Here is a 21,063-nt window from a genome sequence, read left to right as displayed (position 1 = left end):
TCTGACTGGGTGGATCTCCTACCATGGGCCGAGTTCTCTTATAATAATCACGAGAGCGAATCCTCCTCCAAATCCCCGTTTTTTGTAGTCTTTGGTCAGCATCCTCGGATTCCTTTTCCTGTCTCCACCTCTGTGGACAACCCGGCTGCGGAATCTCTCGTTAGCAAATTTTCCTCCATATGGGAGAGTACCCGGTCCGCACTCCTTCTGTCATCCGAGCGTATGAAAAGACACGCTGACAAAAAACGCCTGGATCCTCCACAATTTCGTCCAGGAGATAAAGTCTGGCTCTCATCTAAATATGTTCGACTCAAGATACCTTCTTACAAGTTAGGGCCTCGGTTCATCGGTCCTCTGGAGGTCATCAGTCAGATCAACCCGGTGGCCTATAAATTGAAACTCCCGGCCAACTTACGGATCCCTAACTCCTTCCATGTATCTCTCCTCAAACCCGTGGTGCTTAACTCTTTTTCCAAGTCTACAGGTACGCCTCCTGCTCCGGTTTCTGCTGAGGACGAGTTTGAGGTAGAGAACATTCTTGCCACCAAAAGGGTAAGAGGAAAGACCTTTTTTCTGGTAGATTGGAAGGGGTTTGGTCCTGAGGAGAGAACGTGGGAGCCCCGGGAGAACATCCATGCCCCTCTTATCCTTGCTAAATTTCTGTCTGGCCTAAAAAAGGGGGGGCCTAAAGGGGGGGGTACTGTAGTGCCGGCGTCCCTGCCCTCTGCTAGGCAGGGACGCTGTTCCCCTCACCGCTCTGCTCCATGCCCGGCGTCCCTCTCCCGCTCTGCTGGCAGTGCGCGCTCCTTCCCGGCCACTGTGCTTAGGGCGCGCGCGCGCGCTCTCCCTCCCTCTTAAAGGGGCCGCGCGCGCCGTCCTAAGGAGTCCCCGGCCAATGGCCGGAGGACTTTACCATATATAAGGCACCTCTTCCAAAATGGAGGTGCCCGAGCAATGTTGTTGCACCGTTCTACTCTGCTTCAGCCCTCAGGTCCCGTTGCCAGTTACCTGCCAGTTACCTGCCAGATTCCTGCCAGCTTGCTGTCCTAATCCTGCCTGATTTCCTGTTACCTGCCTGCCTGCCTGAGGTCCGACGGTCTGCCTTACAACTCCGGTCAGTCTGTCTAAGGACCAACTTGCCCGCTCACCTGGGAGCGCACATCAGCTACCTGCCTGCTTGCCTGAGGTCCGACGGTCTGCCTTACAACTCCGGTCAGTCTGTCTATGGACCAGCTTGCCCGCTCACCTGGGAGCGCTTCTCCGCTACCTGCCTGCTTGCCTGCCCGGAGGCTCCGCTGTCACGTGCTGTGACCACCAGCTATTCCAGACTCTTGCCCGCTCACCTGGGAGCGCTTCTCCGCTACCTGCCTGCTTGTCTGCCCGGAGGCCTCCGCTGTCACGTGCTGTGACCACCAGCTATTCCAGAGACTCTTGCCCGCTCACCTGGGAGCGCTTCTCCGCTACCTGCCTGCTTGCCTACCTGGAGGCTCCGCCGTCACATGCTGTGACCACCTGCTATTCCAGAGACTCTCGCTTGCTCACCTGGGAGCACACATCCTCCATCTGCCTTGCTAGCCTACCTGGAGGTTCAGCCATCACAGGTCGTACCTACCCTTTACCTAGAGACTGCCCCGGTCACTTGCCGTGACCTCCAGCCCGTTCTTCCAGAGACTGCCCCGGTCACTTGCCGTGATCTCCAGCCCGTTCTTCCAGAGACTGCCCGATCACTTGCCGTGACCTCCTGCCCGTACACCCAGAGACTGTCCCGGTCACCTGCTGTGACTGCCTGCCTGGTCGCCACCCGCTCCCTTAAAAGGACCGCCCCCTTGTATAGTAGCCCAGAGGTTCCGCCTCCCAGACCCGTTACAGTGGCGGTTGCATTAGCTTAACAAGACGGTTGTAATACCCCTTGGAAAAGACGTGGAGGTGTCAGTGGCTTAACAAGATGGTTTAAATGACACTTGGAAGAGACGTGGAGGTCGCAGTATCTTAACAAGACAGATTTAATGCCCCTTTGTAGAAATGTGGTGGTTGCAGTATCTTAACAAGATGGTTTTAATGCCCCTTGGAAAAGTGGTGGAGGTCGCATTAGCTTAAGAAGGCAGTTTTAATGCCCCTTGGAAGAGACGTGGAGGTTGCAGAAGCTTAACAAGATGGTTTAAATGTCCATTGGAAGAGAATTGGAGGTCGCAGTAGCTTAAGTAGACGGTTTTAATGCCTCTTGTAAAAGTGGTGGCGGTTGCATTAGCTTAACAAGACGGTTGTAATACCCCTTGGAAAAGACGTGGAGGTGTCAGTGGCTTAACAAGATGGTTTAAATGACACTTGGAAGAGACGTGGAGGTCGCAGTAGCTTAACGAGACGGTTTAAATGCCCCTTGGAAGAGACGTGAAGGTTGCAGTAGGTTAACAAGATGGTTTAAATGCCCCTTGGAAGAGACGTGGATGACGCAGTAGCTTAACAAGATGGTTTTCATGCCCCTTGGAAAAGTGGTGGAGGTCGCATTAGCTTAACAAGATGGTTTTAATGCCCATTGGAAGAGACGTGGTGGTTGCAGTAGCTTAACAAGATGGTTTTAATGCCCCTTGGAAAAGTGGTGGAGGTCGCATTAGCTTAACAAGACAGTTTTAATGCCCCTTGGAAGAGACATTGAAGTTGCCGTAGCTTAGCAAGATTGTTTTAATGCCCCTTGTAAAAGTGGCGAAGGTCGCATTAGCTTAACAAGTCGGTTTTAATACCCCTTAGAAGAGAAGTGGAGGTTGCAGTAGCTTAACAAGATGGTTTAAATGCCCCTTGGAAGAGTGGTGGAGGTTACAGTAGGTTAACAAGATGGTTTTAATGCTCTTTGGAAAAGTGGTGGAGGTTGCATTAGCTTAACAAGACGGTTGTAATGCCCCTTGGAAGAGACATGGAAGTTGAGGTAGCTGAGCAAGATTGTTTTAATGCCCCTTGTAAAAGTGGTGGAGGTCACATTAGCTTAACAAGACGGTTGTAATGCCCCTTGGAAGAGAAGTGGAGGTTGCAGTAGTTTAAGAAGACGGTTTAAATGCCCCTTGAAAAAGTGGTGGAGGTTGCATTAGCTTAACAAGACGATTTTAATGCCACTTGGAAGAGACGTGGAGGTTGCAGTAGCTTAACAAGTCGGTTTAAATGCCCTTTGGAAGAGTGGTGGAGGTTACAGTAGCTTAACAAGATGGTTTTAATGCCCCTTGGAAATGTGGTGGATGTCGCATTAGCTTAACAAGACGGTTTTAATGCCCCTTGGAAGAGATGTGGTGGTTGCAGTATCTTAACAATACAGTTTTAATGCCCCTTGGAAAAGTGGTGGAGGTCGCATTAGCTCAACAAGACAGATTCAATGCCCCTTGTAAGAGACGTGGAGGTTGCAGTAGCTTAACAAGATGGTTTAAATGTCACTTGGAAGAGACATGGAGGTCGCAGTAGCTTAACAAGACAGTTTTAATGTCCCTTGGAATAGTGGTGGTGGTCGCATTAGCTTAACAAGATGGTTTTAATGCCCCTTGGAAGAGATGTGGAGGTTGCAGTAGCTTAACAAGATGGTTTAAATGCCCCTTGGTAGAGTGGTGGAGTTTACAGTATCTTAACAAGACGTTTTTAATGCACCTTAGAAAAGTGGTGGAGGTCGCATTAGCTTACCAAGACGGTTTTAATCCCCCTTGGAAGCGACGTGGAGGTTGCAGTACCTTAACAAGACGGTTTAAATGCCCCTTGGAAGAGATGTGGAGGTCGCATTAGCTTAACAAGATGGTTTTAATGCCCCTTGGAATAGACGTGGAGGTTGCAGTAGCTTAACAAGACAAATTAAATGCCCCTTGGAAAAGCGGTGGATGTTACAGTAGCTTAACAAGACGGTTTTAATGCCCCTTGGAGAAGTGGTGGAGGTCGCTGTAGCTTAACAAGATGGTTTTAATGCCCTTTGGAAGAGACGTGGAGGTTGCAGAAGCTTAACAAGACGGTTTAAATGCCCCTTGAAAAAGTGGTGGGGGTCGCAATAGCTTAACAAGGTGGTTTTAATGCCCCTTGGAAGAGACGTGGAAGTTGCAGTAGCTTAACAAGAATGTTTTAATGCCCCTTGGATGAGATGTGGAGGTCGCAGTAGCTTAACTATATGGTTTTAATGCCCCTTGGAAAAGTGGTGGAGGTCCCATTAGCTTAACAAGACGGTTTTAGTGCCCGTTGGAAAAGTGCTGGAGGTCGCATTAGCTTAACAAGACGGTTTTAATGCCCCTTGGAAGAGACGTGGAGGTTGTAGTAGCTTAACAAGACAATTTTAATGCCCCATGGAAAAGTGGTGGAGGTCGCATTAGCTTAACAAGACAGTTTGAAAGCCACTTTGAAGAGACGTTGAGGTTGCAGTAGCTTAACAAGATGGTTTTAATGCACCTTGGAAGAGACGTGGAGGTTGCAGTAGCTTAACAAGATGGTTTTAATGCCTCTTGGAAAAGTGGTGTAGGTCGCATTAGCTTGACAAGATGGTTTTAATACCCCTTGGAAAAGACGTGTAGGTTGCAGCAGCTTAACAAGATCATTTATATGTCCCTTGGAAGAGACGTGGAGGTCGCAGTAGCTTAACAAGACAATTTTAATGCCCCTTGGAAAAGTGGTGGAGGTCGCATTAGCTTACCTAGACAGTTTCAATGCCACTTTGAAGAGTCGTCGAGGTTGCAGTAGCTTAACAAGACTGTTTAAATGCCCCTTGAATAAGTGGTGGTGGTCGCATTAGCTTAACAAGACGGTTTTAATGCACCTTGGAAGAGACGTGGAGGTTGCAGTAGCTTAACAAGACGGTTTTAATGCCTCTTGGAAAAGTGGTGGAGGTCGCTTTAGCTAAACAAGATTGTTTTAAAGCCTCTTGGAAGAGACGTGGAGGTTGTACTAGCTTAACAAGACGGTTTAAATGCCCCTTGGAAGAGTGGTGGAGGTTACAGTAGCTTAACAAGATGGATTTAATGCTCCTTGGAGAAGTGGTGGATGTCGCAGTAGCTTAACAAGACAGTTTTAATGCCCTTTGCAAGAGACATGGAGGTTGCAATAGCTTAACAAGAAGGTTTTAATGCCCCTTGGAAAAGTGGTGGAGGTCGCATTAGGTTAATAAGACAGTTTTAATGCCCCTTGGAAGAGACGTGGTGTCACGGGTGTGTCGCCACGAAGATCGTCACGATTACACAGCCTGACTTCTCGCAGCTGAGTTTTTGGTGCTTTGTGTTTTTCAGCAGTGAGGGAGTTAACTCTCTCTCTCTCTGTGCTAGACGAGGTGCAGCCTCGCCCAGCTGCAATCAATGCTGCTGTAGTGGGACTCCTTTAAATGCCTGCCGGTCTGTTATGGAAGTGTCGGTGAAAGCATTTCATGCAGACTAACAGAGCGGATCGTGGTATTTGGAGTTTCAGAGCTAAGTGCATTTGGAATGTTTTTTCCCTTCCCCGCTTTATCATTTATCTCCTTTCCCGTTGGTGTTCCCTCTGTTGTAGTTGTGTAGTTTTTGTATGCAAGGTGGTTTTGGTTTTACCCTTGTACTGTCTCGTTCGTCTAAGTTCTGAGTGTGAGCATATTATTACCTGTCCCCTTTTGCTGTGATCAGGGGTCCTTCTCAGGACTAGATTACTTAGGTGCAGGGATCCTCAGGAGGTAGGGGTTACGCTGGCGGCCTGGACCTCTGTACCTTTAACAGTACCTCCAGGTAGAGGGATTAGTCAGGGCCTCAGCTTAGGGTCAGCTTAGGCCCCCTACCTCCAGTGCACAGAGACAGCGTGACATTTTCACCGACCACTTAGATTTTTTCCAGCTACCATGGATCCAGTAGCCGGTCTAGCTCGGCAGTTGCAGAGTTTGTCCATGGAGCTGGCGGACGTTAGGTCCAAGGTTTTGTATCCTCAGGAGCAAGCCGGACCAGAACCTAAAGTAGCTCTCCCTGACAGGTTCATTGGGGGGCGGGACAAGTTTTTTGTTTTCCGTGAGGCATGCAAGTTGTACTTTCGGCTGCGGCCTCGGTCATCGGGGAGTGAAGAACAAAGGGTGGGAATCGTCATCTCGCTATTACAAGGGGACCCACAATCTTGGGCGTTCTCTCTTCCCCCGGGCTCCCCGGCTCTCCAGTCAGTGGATAGGTTTTTTGCTGCTCTGGGTCTTGTATATGATGACCCGGATCGGATCTCCCTTGCTGAATCTAAGTTACGTAGGATCCAGCAGGTAGATCGTCCGGCGGAGGAATTCTGTTCGGAGTTCCGTAGGTGGGCCACTGACACCCAGTGGAATGACCCGGCTCTTAGGAGCCAGTTTTGTCAAGGTTTATCCGACAAATTACAGGATCTGTTGGCACAGTATGACTCTCCCGCGTCACTGGAAGCCGCTATGGCCCATGCTATTCGCATTGACAGACGGCTTCGGGAGAGGTGCGGGATAACTCCACCCCCTGTGATGACTCCACCTCCTACAAGGTCCCCTCATATGGTGGTTCCCCTGGTCAGTCCAGAGGAGCCTATGCAATTAGGTGGGACATCATTTCGGGGGAGGGGACCGGTGGTGCGCCATAAGACAGGAAGTTGTTTCTTCTGCGGGAGAAAGGGACATTTTATTGGGGGGTGTCCATCCCGTCCCTTGCAGAGTGAAGAGTCGTCGGAAAACTGTTGATCCCAGGTTGTGTGGTGGACGGCAATCTGGGAGTAGGTATTTCGTCCCTAGGTTCGTCTCAGTTTCTCGTACCGGCGGAGGTGGTGGTGGGTACGAGAACTGAGAGGATATCTGTTCTTCTGGATAGTGGGGCCGGGGCTAATCTGGTGGACGCTCGGTTTGCCCGGGTTCAAGGTATGCGATTGAGTGAGTTGGCTAAACCCATCCCCATATTCTCGATCGATGCCAGGCCTCTCGGTCAGGGAAGTTTTTTGCAAGCTGTGCATAAGGTAAAACTTCAAGTGGGGGCGATACATAAAGAACTGTTGTCTTGCTACGTGTTGGAGGGTCTTCCCACTCCAATAGTGTTGGGCCTTCCTTGGTTAACTAAGCATAACCCGGTTATTAATTGGCAATCCAGAGAGATAAGCCAATGGAGTAAATTCTGTAATAAAAACTGCATGAATACGGTCATCGGTGCGGTTACTCCTAGGGTCTTACCTCCATTTCTGGCGGACTTTGAGGATGTATTCTCGGAGAAAGGGTGTCAGGAACTACCTCCTCATCGTGAGTATGACTGTTCTGTAAAACTGCTCCCTGAGGCCAAGTTACCTAAAGCAAGGTTGTATAACCTTTCGGATCCTGAGAGGCAGGCCATGAAGGATTATATTTTAGACCTTCATCTTCACCGGTGGCCGCGGGGTTCTTCTTTGTTAAGAAGAAAGATGGAGGCCTACGCCCTTGCCTGGATTTCCGTGAACTTAATCGGATTACGGTCCGAGATCCGTATCCGCTCCCACTTATTCCCGATCTCTTTAATCAGATCGTGGGCGCCAAATGGTTCTCTAAGTTGGATCTCAGGGGGGCGTACAATCTGATTAGGATGAAGGAGGGGGATGAGTGGAAGACAGCGTTTAACACTCCGGAGGGGCATTATGAGAACCTTGTCATGCCATTCGGTCTGACTAATGCCCCGGCGGTGTTCCAACACTTTGTTAATGACATTTTTCGCCGCCTGGTGGGACAGTTTGTTGTCATATATCTGGATGATATCTTAATTTACTCGCCGGATCTGGTGTCTCATCAGAAGCACGTTAGGCAGGTGTTACAGATCTTGCGGGATAATAAACTGTATGCCAAGTGGGAAAAGTGTGTGTTCGCCGTACAGGAACTCCAGTTTTTAGGCTTCCTGGTTTCAGCGTCCGGTTTTCGTATGGACCCTGGGAAAGTGCGGGCAGTTCTTGAGTGGGATCGGCCAGAGAATCTTAAGGCGCTACAACGTTTCCTGGGGTTTGCTAATTATTACCGGAAGTTCATTCGTAATTTCTCGTCCATGGTTAAGCCTCTCACAGACATGACTAAAAAGGGGACGGATTTTTCTAGGTGGTCTGACAAGGCTTGTCAAGCATTCTCCTCCTTGAAAAAATGTTTTGCCTCGGCACCCATACTCATTCAACCTGATGCGTCACAGCCATTCATTGTAGAGGTAGACGCTTCCGAGGTAGGGGTGGGAGCAGTATTTGTTATGTTCTGCTACCAGAGCTAAGGAAAGAGAGGAGATCTGTCCCTACGATAGAACTCAGCTTAATCTCTACGATGTAACAGGGGACCTGATCCAGCGATCAGACCTGCTAAAGTCCTAAGCTAGTCTGTACGGAGACCTATAGATGTGGGGAAGGAATCCCTACAAGTACTAAGGACTGGGAGGAATATGGGACACCTCCTAACAGAAATAGTAGCAGACAGACGAACAAACAAAATATATAGAACATAGAGGTCAGTAGACCAAGCAAACTAACAGAGCAAGACACAGAGCACAGGCTAGCTAGAAAGTAGATATACAATGAAGTCCAGCAAAGCCAGAAGGGCGGAGCAGGATTAAATAGGCCAACAAGGTCATGTGACCAGCAAAGGAAAAAAGACCTAAGAGCAAGGCTCTAACAGTACCCCCCCTTCTAAGAGGATCCTCCGGATCCCCTAGGACCAGGCTTATCAGGAAATCTCCTGTGAAACGCTCTGATAAGTCTGGACGCGGAAACATCATCCGACCTCACCCAAGAGTTATCCTCGGGACCGAAACCTTTCCAGGCCACAAGATACTGCAAACTACCTCTATACCGTCTAGAGTTAAGGATGCGAGAAATTTCATATTCCCCGTCCTCCACCACCGGAGGAACAGAGGCAGAGGCGTCACAATCCGATACAACAACTTTTTTCAACAGAGAGACATGAAATACCGGATTAATTCTCCAGGAGGTAGGAACCTCCAACCTAACAGCAGATTGGTTGACAACCTGAAGCACCTTAAAGGGCCCTACAAACTTGGGACCCAATTTCTTTGAAGGAATCCTCAACCGCAGATTCCTAGAGGACAACCAAACCATGTCACCAACAGCGAACAAAACCTCCTGTCGTTTCCTATCAAAGTAGTCTTTAGATTTTCTGTTGGCCTCCTGAAGATTACCACGCACATCCGTCCAAACTCTCTCCAAATCACCGGAAAAATTCTCCTCCTCAGGCACGGCAGATCCCAACTTGGAGAACGAGCCAAACGACGGATGTCTCCCAGAACAACAAAAAAAAGGCGAACAACCAGCAGAAGAAGATGTATGATTGTTCAGAGCAAATTCAGCAAGTGGCAGAAACTCAGACCACCCCTCTTGATTGTCTGCCACAAAACAACGCAAGAACTGCTCAACATCCTGGTTTTTGCTTTCTGTCTGGCCATTAGATTCAGGATGATATCCGGACGAGAACGACAAATGAATTCCCAACCTATCACAAAAGGCACGCCAAAAACGAGCCACGAACTGAGGACCCCTATCAGAAACAATGTCAGTAGGAACGCCATGAAGTCTGACAATTTCCTTGACAAAGGCCTTAGCGAGAGTTTTAGCGCAGGGCAGTTTGACGAAAGGAACCAAGTGACACATCTTGCTAAAACGGTCAACGACCACCCAGATGACAGTAAAACCCTCAGAGGGGGGAAGGTCAGTTATAAAGTCCATAGCCAAATGTGTCCAAGGAGCACTGGGAACCTCCAAAGGACAAAGCAACCCCGCAGCAGGAGTATGTGAGGACTTAGATCTAGCACATATAGTACATTGACGCACCCACTTAATGACTTCCTTCTGCCATCCAGGCCACCAAAAACTGCGACCCACCAGTCTCTTGGTCTCAGAGATTCCGGGATGACCTGTCAACCGAGATTCGTGACACTCAACAAACAAATCTCTCCTAAAGGTCCCAGGCACAAACAACCTCCCATGAGGAGTGTTAGAAGGGGCATTCTCCTGTGCTTTAAGAATCTCATTTTCCAAAACGGAGTCCAAAGCAGCTATCACAACACCTTCTTGTAAAATGTTCTCCTCTTTCTCAGCACCGACTATGGGAGAAAAACTGCGAGACAAGGCACCCGCCTTAACATTCTTAGTACCAGGGATGTAAGTAACGGAGAAATTAAACCGCGAGAAAAACAGTGCCCACCTAGCCTGACGGGCATTCAGGCGCTTGGCAGCATCAAGATATATCAGATTTTTATGATCCGTAAGAACCTGAGCGGGAAATTCCGCACCTTCCAAGAAGTGGCGCCAGTGTTCAAATGCGAGTTTAATAGCCAATAATTCCCGATTACCAATATCGTAATTCAGTTCAGTCTCCGAAAATTTTTTTGAAAAAAAAGGCACAGGGATGTAATCCATCCCCGTTATCCTGAGACAATACTGCGCCAACCCCCACAGAGGAAGCATCAACCTCAACCAAAAATGGCCTAGTAACATCAGGCTGCATAAGGATGGGAGCAGAGGTGAACCTCTCCTTGAGATACACAAAAGCTTCAATGGCCTCAGAAGACCACTGAACCGCATCAGCACCTTTCCTGGTGAGATCAGTCAGAGGTTTGACAATACTAGAAATTTTTTTTATGAATTTTCTGTAATAATTGGCGAAACCCAAAAACCTCTGTATCGATTTCAAACCAATAGGCCTAGGCCATTCCTGCACAGCCTGAACCTTAACCGGATCCATCTCAAAACCTTTGCTGGAGATAATGTAGCCCAAAAAACTAATTCTCTGTACAGCGAACTCACATTTCTCCAGCTTAGCAAAAAGCGAATTGTCCATTAATAACTGTAATACCTCACGCACGCTCCGCCAATGAGACTCCAGATCTGGCGAATAAATCAAAATGTCATCCAAATACACAACCACATTTTTACCGATCAAAGGTCTAAGGATGTCATTAATCAGATTCTGAAAAAATGCAGGAGCATTAGTAAGACCAAAAGGCATAACCAGATTCTCAAAATGACCCACAGGAGTGTTAAAAGCAGTCTTCCATTCATCACCCTCCTTCATGCGCAACAGATTGTATGCCCCCTTAAGGTCAATTTTAGAGAACCACTTGGCCCCCAATAACTGGTTAAACAGATCAGGAATCAATGGCAGTGGGTAAGGATTGCGTACCGTAATGTTGTTAATCTCACGAAAATCCAGACAAGGACGTAAACCGCCGTCCTTTTTTTTTACAAAAAAAAATCTAACCGCCACAGGAGACTTAGAGGGCCTAATGTGACCGGCGGCCAAACTTGTCTGTATGTATTCCTCCAAAGCCTTCCTCTCAGGAATAGTAAGGTTAAATAAACGACTTTTAGGAAGAGTCACTCCAGGGACAAATTCAATAGAACAATCATAGTCTCTATGGGGAGGCAAAACCTGCGATTCCTTCTCAGAAAAAACTCTCCAAAAATCCTGAATAGGAACAGGCAATTCTCCCATATCCATAGCTGCAATGCGCCCGTTACAACACTTGTCATAACATTTATGGCTCCAGGATTTAATTTCACTGGTAGACCAATCCAGTACAGGATTGTGAAATTTTAACCAGGGCAATCCCAATATTGCTGGAGAAGGCAAGTTATTCAACACTACCAAATCCAATTTCTCATGGTGAACACCATTAATAGTGAGAGGAAATTCACAGACCTTGAGAGTAATATTCTTCAAAGGGGAACCATCCACAGAAACCACAGCAATGGGGGATGATAAAGGTTCAGGTTTTAAATTGAGTCTTTCCACGAATCCCCCATCAATTACATTCAGTGTAGACCCGCAATCAACAAACACCCGAAATTCCATTAATTTTTTCTGAGCAATCGTGGAAGCAGCTAAAAATATACCCTTGGAATTTAAACAGGCAATACGGGCGTGACTGACCATTTTTTTTTCTTTCTTCATACGAAGCTCACAGCCTTTAATCAAATGACCAGATTTTCCGCAATAGAAACACAAGCCTTCAGAAAATCGACGATCTTTTTCTTGAGAGCGAGGTGCCACCGATCCAATCTCCATCGGTTCACCACTGTTAGTACACACATTCTCATAACCAGAAACTGACATAGCAGAGGATTTGCTCTCATTAACCCTTGCACGCAGTCTTCTATCCACCCGTATAGCTAATTGCATAGCCTGTTGCAAATCTTCAGGTGTAGGATAAGCAATTAGCAGGTCTTTAACCCTTTCACTGAGCCCAGCAAGAAATAGACTTTTCAGAGCAGAATCGTTCCACCCTGTTTGAGTCGACCAACGACGGAAATGAGTACAATATTTTTCCACATTACCTAATCCTTGTTTTAAACGTCTCAACTCAGTCTCAGCTGATGCGACACGGTCAGGATCATCATATAATAGTCCCAAAGCAGAAAAAAAACTATCCACTGATCTGAAGCATGAATCACTAGGTTGCAAAGAAAAGGCCCACTCCTGAGGCTCTTTGCGCAAAAGTGACATTATGAACCCTACGCGCTGGGATTCATCCCCAGAGGACTTAGGTCTGAAACGAAAATACAATAAGCAAGCATTTTTAAATGAAAAAAATTCTCGGTGTTCACCAAAAAATAAATCCGGCAAACATACCTTAGGCTCCAAGAAATGTGCTCCAGGACAGTTACTCACGTGCTGATGGAGCTCGGCCACCTCCAGAGAGAGTCCTTGCAGGCGATGAGCCAAATCCTGAACCGACACCATGATGGAACAGAAAAATCTTTCCTTAGAGAATTTGCTGGCTGGACTTACTGTTATGATCTGCTACCGGAGCTAAGGAAAGAGAGGAGATCTGTCCCTACGATAGAACTCAGCTTAATCCCTACGATGTAACAGGGAACCTGATCCTGCGATCAGACCTGCTAAAGTCCTAAGCTAGTCTGTACGGAGACCTATAGATGTGGGGAAGGAATCCCTACAAGTACTAAGGACTGGGAGGAATATGGGACACCTCCTAACAGAAATAGTAGCAGACAGACGAACAAACAAAATATATAGAACAAAGAGGTCAGTAGACCAAGCAAACTAACAGAGCAAGACACAGAGCACAGGCTAGCTAGAAAGTAGATATACAATGAAGTCCAGCAAAGCCAGAAGGGCGGAGCAGGATTAAATAGGCCAACAAGGTCATGTGACCAGCAAAGGAAAAAAGACCTAAGAGCAAGGTTCTAACAGTATTGTCGCAAGGTTCGTCCCCTGGTAAGTGGCATCCGTGCGCCTTTTTCTCTAAAAAATTGTCGTCCGCTGAGAGGAATTACGATGTCGGCAATAGGGAACTCTTGGCCATTAAGTTAGCTTTTGAGGAGTGGCGCCATTTTTTAGAGGGGGCAGTCCATCCGGTCACCGTCATCACCGATCACAAGAACCTGCTATATCTGGAGTCCGCGAAACGTCTGAATCCCAGACAAGCTAGGTGGTCATTGTTTTTTACCAGGTTTAATTTTGTCGTTACATATCGTCCTGGGTCAAAAAATGTAAAGGCGGATGCCTTATCTCGTAGTTTCCCTGGGGCCGGGAATACGGACGACCCGATTCCTATCCTTCAGGAGGGGGTGGTGGTTTCGGCAGTATGCTCTGAGCTTGAGGAGGAGGTATTGGAGGCTTAGGGGGACGCCCCTGTTGGACCTCCGGGGAGACTGTTTGTTCCAGATCAGTTGCGACAAAAGGTGATCGAGGCACACCATAACTCAGTTTTTGCAGGACACCCGGGGAGTAAAGCAACTGTGGATCTCCTCTCGCGTCGGTTTTGGTGGCCTAACTTACATAAGGAGGTGGTAACTTTTGTCGCGTCCTGTGGGGTTTGTGCGCGCTCTAAGACCTCACATACCCGTCCGTCTGGGGCCCTCTTACCTTTGAAGATTCCGGAGCGTCCTTGGACTCATCTGTCTATGGACTTTATTACGGACCTCCCTCCGTCTTCGGGTAAAACAGTCATACTCGTTGTAGTGGACAGGTTCAGCAAGATGGCACATTTTATCGCTCTTCCTGCTCTCCCTAATGCTAAAACTCTTGCGCAGGTGTTCATTGGGGAGATTGTGAGGCTTCACGGGGTACCCTCCGAGGTGGTGTCAGATCGGGGGTCTCAGTTTGTGTCCAAATTCTGGAAGGCGTTTTGTACACGGCGGGGGATGCATTTATCGTTCTCATCGGCTTTTCATCCTCAGACCAATGGTCAGACGGAACGTATGAACCAGAGCTTAGAGACATATCTCCGGTGTTTTGTGTCAGAGAACCAGGAGGACTGGGCTTCTTTCTTACCTCTGGCTGAGTTTGCTCTTAATAATAGGCGGAGCGAGTCCACTGGTAAGTCCCCGTTTTTTGGGGCATATGGTTTTCACCCCCAGTTTTGTACTTTCAGTAGGGGGGGCTCTTCGGGGGTTCCTGAGGAGGAACGATTTTCCTCATCACTCGCTTCAGTATGGAGAGGGGTGCTGAAGAATCTGAATACTATGGGGAACCGATACAAACGTATGGCTGATAGGAGGAGAGTGTCTGGTCCGGACCTAAGTGTGAACGATCGGGTATGGTTGTCTACCTGGAATATAAAACTTAAGGTTCCCTCCTGGAAACTGGGTCCCAGGTTCATCGGGCCGTACAGGATCAGTTCTATAATTAATCCGATGGCATTCCGTCTTGACCTCCCCCCTACGTTTAAAATTCACAACTTGTTCCACAGATCGTTGCTTAAGAGGTATGTGGCGCCTGTGGTACCGTCACCTTTACCTCCTCCTGTGGTGGTCAATGGTAACTTGGAGTTCCAGGTATCAAGGGTCATCGATTCACGCTTTAATCGCCGGTCCCTTCAGTACCTGGTTCATTGGAAGGGGTATGGTCCTGAGGAGAGGATGTGGGTTCCTGCGTCGGATATTAACGCAGACCGATTAGTTCGGGCCTTCCACACGACTCACCCGGATAAACCTGGCCCTGAGGGTCCGGAGGCCCCTCGTAGAAGGGGGGGTACTGTCACGGGTGTGTCGCCACGAAGATCGTCACGATTACACAGCCTGACTTCTCGCAGCTGAGTTTTTGGTGCTCTCTCTCTCTCTGTGCTAGACGAGGTCCAGCCTCGCCCAGCTGCAATCAATGCTGCTGTAGTGGGACTCCTTCAAATGCCTGCCGGTCTGTTAGGGAAGTGTCGGTGAAAGCATTTCATGCAGACTAACAGAGCGGATCGTGGTATTTAGAGTTTCAGAGCTAAGTGTATTTGGAGTGTTTTTTCCCTTCCTCGCTTTATCATTTATCTCCTTTCCCGTTGGTGTTCCCTCTGTTGTAGTTGTGTAGTTTTTGTATGCAAGGTGGTTTTGGTTTTACCCTTGTACTGTCTCGTTCGTCTAAGTTCTGAGTGTGGGCATATTATTACCTGTCCCCTTTTGTTGTGATCAGGGGTCCTTCTCAGGACTAGATTACATAGGTGCAGGGATCCTCAGGAGGTAGGGGTTACGCTGGCGGCCTGGACCTCTGTACCTTTAACAGTACCTCCAGGTAGAGGGATTAGTCAGGGCCTCAGCTTAGGGTCAGCTTAGGCCCCCTACCTCCAGTACACAGAGACAGCGTGACACGTGGAGGTTGTACTAGCTTAACAAGACGGTTTAAATGCCCCTTGGAAGAGTGGTGGAGATTACAGTAGCTTAACAAGATGGTTTTAATGCCCCCTGGAGAAGTGGTGGAGGTTGCAGAAGCTTAACAAGACGGTTTTAATGCCCCTTAGAAAAGTGGTGGAGGTTGCTTTAGCTAAACAAGGAGGTATTAAAGCCTCTTGGAAGAGACGTGGAGGTTGCAGTAGCTTAACAAAACAGTTTAAATGCCCCTTGGAAAAGTGGTGGAGGTTGCTTTAGCTAAACAAGGAGGTTTTAAAGCCACTTGGAAGAGACGTGTAGGTTGCAGCAGCTTAACAAGATGGTTTTAATGCCCCTTGAAAGAGATGTGGAGGTTGCAGCAGCTTAACAAGACCGTTTAAATGCCCCTTGGAAAAGTGGTGGAGGTCGCACTAGCTTAATAAGACAGTTTTAATGCCCCTTGGAAGAGACATGGAATTTGCAGTAGCTTAACAAGACGGTTTAAATGCCTCTTGGAAAAGTGGTGGAGGCTGCATTAGGTTAAAAAGGCCATTTTAATTCCCTTGGAAAAGACGTGGAAGTTGCAGTAGCTTAACAAGACGGTTTAAATGCTCCTTGGAAGAGACGTGGAGGTCGCAGTAGCTTAACAAGACGGTTTTAATGCCCCTTGGAATAGTGGTGGTGGTCGCATTAGCTTAACAAGACAGACTTAATGCCCCTTGGAAGATACGTGGACGTTACAGTATCTTAACAAGACGGTTTAAATGCCCCTTGGAAAAATGGTGGAGGTTGCATGAGCTTAACAAGACGATTTTAATTCCCCTTGGAAAAGACGTGGAAGTTGCAGTAGCTTAACAAGACGGTTTACAAGCCCCTTGGAAGAGACGTGGAGGTCACAGTAGCTTAACAAGACAATTTTAATGCCCCATGGAAAAGTGGTGGAGGTCGCATTAGCTTAACAAGACAGTTTTAAAGCCACATTGAAGAGACGTGGAGGTTGCAGTAGCTTAACAAGATGGTTTTAATGCACCTTGGAAGAGACGAGGAGGTTGCAGTAGCTTAACAAGATGGTTTTAATGCCTCTTGGAAAAGTGGTGTAGGTCGCATTAGCTTGACAAGATGGTTTTAATACCCCTTGGAAAAGACGTGGAGGTTGCAGCAGCTTAACAAGATCGTTTATATGTCCCTTGGAAGAGACGTGGAGGTCGCAGTAGCTTAACAAGACAATTTTAATGCCCCTTGGAAAAGTGGTGGAGGTCGCATTAGCTTACCTAGACAGTTTCAATGCCACTTTGAAGAGTAGTCGAGGTTGCAGTAGCTTAACAAGATGGTTTTAATGCACCTTGTAAGAGACGTGGAGGTTGCAGTAGCTTAACAAGACTGTTTAAATGCCCCTTGAATAAGTGGTGGTGGTCGCATTAGCTTAACAAGATGGATTTAATGCACCTTGGAAGAGACGTGGAGGTTGCAGCAGCTTAACAAGACGGTTTTAATGCCTCTTGGAAAAGTGGTGGAGGTCGCTTTAGCTAAACAAGATTGTTTTAAAGCCTCTTGGAAGAGACGTGGAGGTTGTAATAGCTTAACAAGACGGTTTAAATGCCCCTTGGAAGAGTGGTGGAGGTTACAGTAGCTTAACAAGATGGATTTAATGCTCCTTGGAGAAGTGGTGGATGTCGCAGTAGCTTAACAAGACAGTTTTAATGCCCTTTGGAAGAGACATGGAGGTTGCAATAGCTTAACAAGAAGGTTTTAATGCCCCTTGGAAAAGTGGTGGAGGTCGCATTAGGTTAATAAGACAGTTTTAATGCCCCTTGGAAGAGACGTGGAGGTTGTACTAGCTTAACAAGACGGTTTAAATGCCCCTTGGAAGAGTGGTGGAGATTACAGTAGCTTAACAAGATGGTTTTAATGCCCCCTGGAGAAGTGGTGGAGGTTGCAGAAGCTTAACAAGACGGTTTTAATGCCCCTTAGAAAAGTGGTGGAGGTTGCTTTAGCTAAACAAGGAGGTTTTAAAGCCTCTTGGAAGAGACGTGGAGGTTGCAGTAGCTTAACAAAACGGTTTAAATGTCCCTTGGAAAAGTAGTGGAGGTCGCTTTAGGTAAACAAGACGTTTTTAAAGCCTCTTGGAAGAGACGTGTAGGTTGCAGTAGCTTAACAAGATGGTTTTAATGCCCCTTGGAAGAGATGTGGAGGTTGCAGCAGCTTAACAAGACCGTTTAAATGCCCCTTGGAAAAGTGGTGGAGGTCGCACTAGCTTAATAAGACAGTTTTAATGCCCCTTGGAAGAGACATGGAATTTGCAGTAGCTTAACAAGACGGTTTAAATGCCTCTTGGAAAAGTGGTGGAGGCTGCATTAGGTTAAAAAGGCTGTTTTAATTCCCTTGGAAAAGACATGGAAGCTGCAGTAGCTTAACAAGACGGTTTAAATGCTCCTTGGAAGAAATGTGGAGGTCGCAGTAGCTTAAAAAGATGGTTTGAATGTCCCTTGGAAGAGACGTGGAGGTCGCAGTAGCTTAACAAGACGGTTTTAATGCCCCTTGGAATAGTGGTGGTGGTCGCATTAGCTTAACAAGACAGACTTAATGCCCCTTGGAAGATACGTGGACGTTGCAGTATCTTAACAAGACGGTTTAAATGCCCCTTGGAAAAATGGTGGAGGTTGCATGAGCTTAACAAGACGATTTTAATTCCCCTTGGAAAAGACGTGGAAGTTGCAGTAGCTTAACAAGACGGTTTACAAGGCCCTTGGAAGAGACGTGGAGGTCACAGTAGCTTAACAAGACAATTTTAATGCCCCATGGAAAAGTGGTGGAGGTCGCATTAGCTTAACAAGACAGTTTTAAAGCCACTTTGAAGAGACGTGGAGGTTGCAGTAGCTTAACAAGATGGATTTAATGCACCTTGGAAGAGACGTGGAGGTTGCAGTAGCTTAACAAGACGGTTTTAATGCCTCTTGGAAAAGTGGTGTAGGTCGCATTAGCTTGACAAGATGGTTTTAATACCCCTTGGAAAAGACGTGGAGGTTGCAGCAGCTTAACAAGATCGTTTATATGTCCCTTGGAAGAGACGTGGAGGTCGCAGTAGCTTAACAAGACAATTTTAATGCCCCTTGGAAAAGTGGTGGAGGTCGCATTTGCTTACCTAGACAGTTTCAATGCCACTTTGAAGAGTCGTTGAGGTTGCAGTAGCTTAACAAGATGGTTTTAATGCACCTTGTAAGAGAGGTGGAGGTTGCAGTAGCTTAACAAGACTGTTTAAATGCCCCTTGAATAAGTGGTGGTGGTCGCATTAGCTTAACAAGATGGTTTTAATGCACCTTGGAAGAGACGTGGAGGTTGCAGTAGCTTAACAAGACGGTTTAAATGCCCCTTGAAAAAGTGGTGGAGGTCGCATTAGCTTAACAAGATGGTTTTAATGCCCCTTGGAAGAAATGTGGGAGTTGCCACAGCTTAACAAGACGGTTTAAATGCCCCTTGGAAAAGTGGTGGAGGTCGCATTAGGTTAACAAGGCGGTTTTAATTCCCTTGGAAAAGATGTGGAAGTTGCAGTAGCTTAACAAGACGGTTTAAATGCCCCTTGGAGGAGACGTGGACATTGTAGTAGCTTAACAAGACGGTTTAAATGCCCCTTGGAAGAGTGCTGGAGGTTACAGTAGCTTAACAAGATGGATTTAATGCTCCTTGGAGAAGTGGTGGAGGTCACAGTAGCTTAACAAAACTGTTTTAATGCCCCTTGGAAGAGATGTGGAGGTTGCAGCAGCTTAACAAGATGGATTAAATGCCCCATGGAAAAGTGGTGGAGGTCACACTAGCTTAACAAGACGGTTTTAATGCCCCTTGGAAAAGTGGTGGAGGTCGCATTAGGATGACAATGCGGTTTTTATTCCCTTGGAAAAGACATGGAAGTTGCAGTAGCTTAACAAGACGGTTTAAATGCCCTTTGGAAGAGAAGTGGAGGTCGCAGTAGCTTAACAAGATGATTTTATTGCCCCTTGGAATAGTGGTGGTGGTCGCATTAGCTTAACAAGATGGTTTTAATGCCCCTTGGAAGAGACGTGGATGTTGCAGTATCTTAACAAAACCATTGAAATGCCCTTTGGAAAAATGGTGGAGGTTGCAGTAGCTTAACAAGACGGTTTAAATGCCCCTTGAAAAAGTGGTGGAGGTCGTATTAGCTTAACAAGACGGTTTTAATGCCCCTTGGAAGAGACGTGGAGGTTGCAACAGCTTAACAAGACGGTTTAAATGAACCTTGGAAAAGTGATGGACCTCACATTAGGTTAACAAGGCGGTTTTAATTCCCTTGGAAAAGACGTGGAAGTTGCAGTAGCTTAACAAGACATTTTAAATGCCCCTTGGAGGAGACATGGAGATTGCAGTAGCTTAACAAGACGGTTTAAATGCCCCTTGGAAGAGTGGTGGAGGTTACAGTAGCTTAACAAGATGGATATAATGCTCCTTGGAGAAGTGGTGGAGGTCACAGTAGCTTAACAAGACGGTTTTAATGCCGCTTGGAAGAGACGTGGAGGTTGCAGCAGCTTAACAAGACGGTTTAAATGCCCCTTGAAAAAGTTGTGGAGGTCGCATTAGGTTACCAAGGCTGTTTTAATTCCCTTTGAAAAGACGTGGAAGTTGCAGTATCTTAACAAGACGTTTTAAATGCCCCTTGGAAGAGACGTGGAGGTCGCAGTAGCTTAACAAGATGGTTTAAATGTCCCTTTGAAGAGAAGTGGAGGTCGCAGTAGCTTAACAAGACTGTTTTATTGCCCCTTGGAATAGTGGTGGTGGTCGCATTAGCTTAACAAGACGTTTTTAATGCCCTTTGGAAGAGACGTGGACGTTGCAGTATCTTAACAAGACGGTTTAAATGCCCCTTGGAAAATGGTGGAGGTTGCATTAGCTTAACAAGACGGTTTTAAATCCCCTTGGAAAAGTGGTGGGGGTCGCATTAGCTTAACAAGACAGTTTTAATGCCACTTTGAAGAGACGTGGAGGCTGCAGTAGCTTAACAAGACTGTTTTAATGCACCTTGGAAGAGACGTGGAGGTTGCAGTAGCTTAACAAGACGGTTTAAAAGCCCCTTGAAAAAGTGGTGGAGGTCGCATTAGCTTAACAAGACAGTTTTAATGCACCTTGGAAGAGTGGTGGAGGTTGCAGTAGCTTAACAAGACGGTTTAAATTCCCCTTGAAAAAGTGGTGGAGGTCGCATTAGCTTAACAAGACGGTTTTAATGCCCCTTGGAAGAGACGTGGAGATTGCAGTAGCTTAACAAGAAGGTTTTAATGCCCCTTGGAAGGAACGTGGAGGTCGCAGTAGCTTAACAAGACGTTGTTAATGCCCCTTGAAAAAATGGTGGAGGTTGCATTAGCTTAACAAGGCGGTTTTAATGCCCTTTGGAAGAGATGTGGAGGTTGCAGTAGCTTAACAAGACAGTTTAAATGCCCCTTGGAAGAGTGGTGGAAGTTACAGTACCTTAACAAGACGGTTTTAATGACACCTGGAGAAGTGGTGGAGGTCGCAGAAGCTTAACAAGATGGTTTTAATGCCCCTTGTAATAGA

This window comes from Phyllobates terribilis, unplaced genomic scaffold (genome assembly GCF_046119375.1).
Source record: "Phyllobates terribilis strain yellow unplaced genomic scaffold, ASM4611937v1 Scaffold_1__5_contigs__length_1240528914, whole genome shotgun sequence".
NCBI classification, from domain to species: domain Eukaryota; kingdom Metazoa; phylum Chordata; class Amphibia; order Anura; family Dendrobatidae; genus Phyllobates; species Phyllobates terribilis.
Note: the sequence above shows the minus strand (reverse complement) of the source record.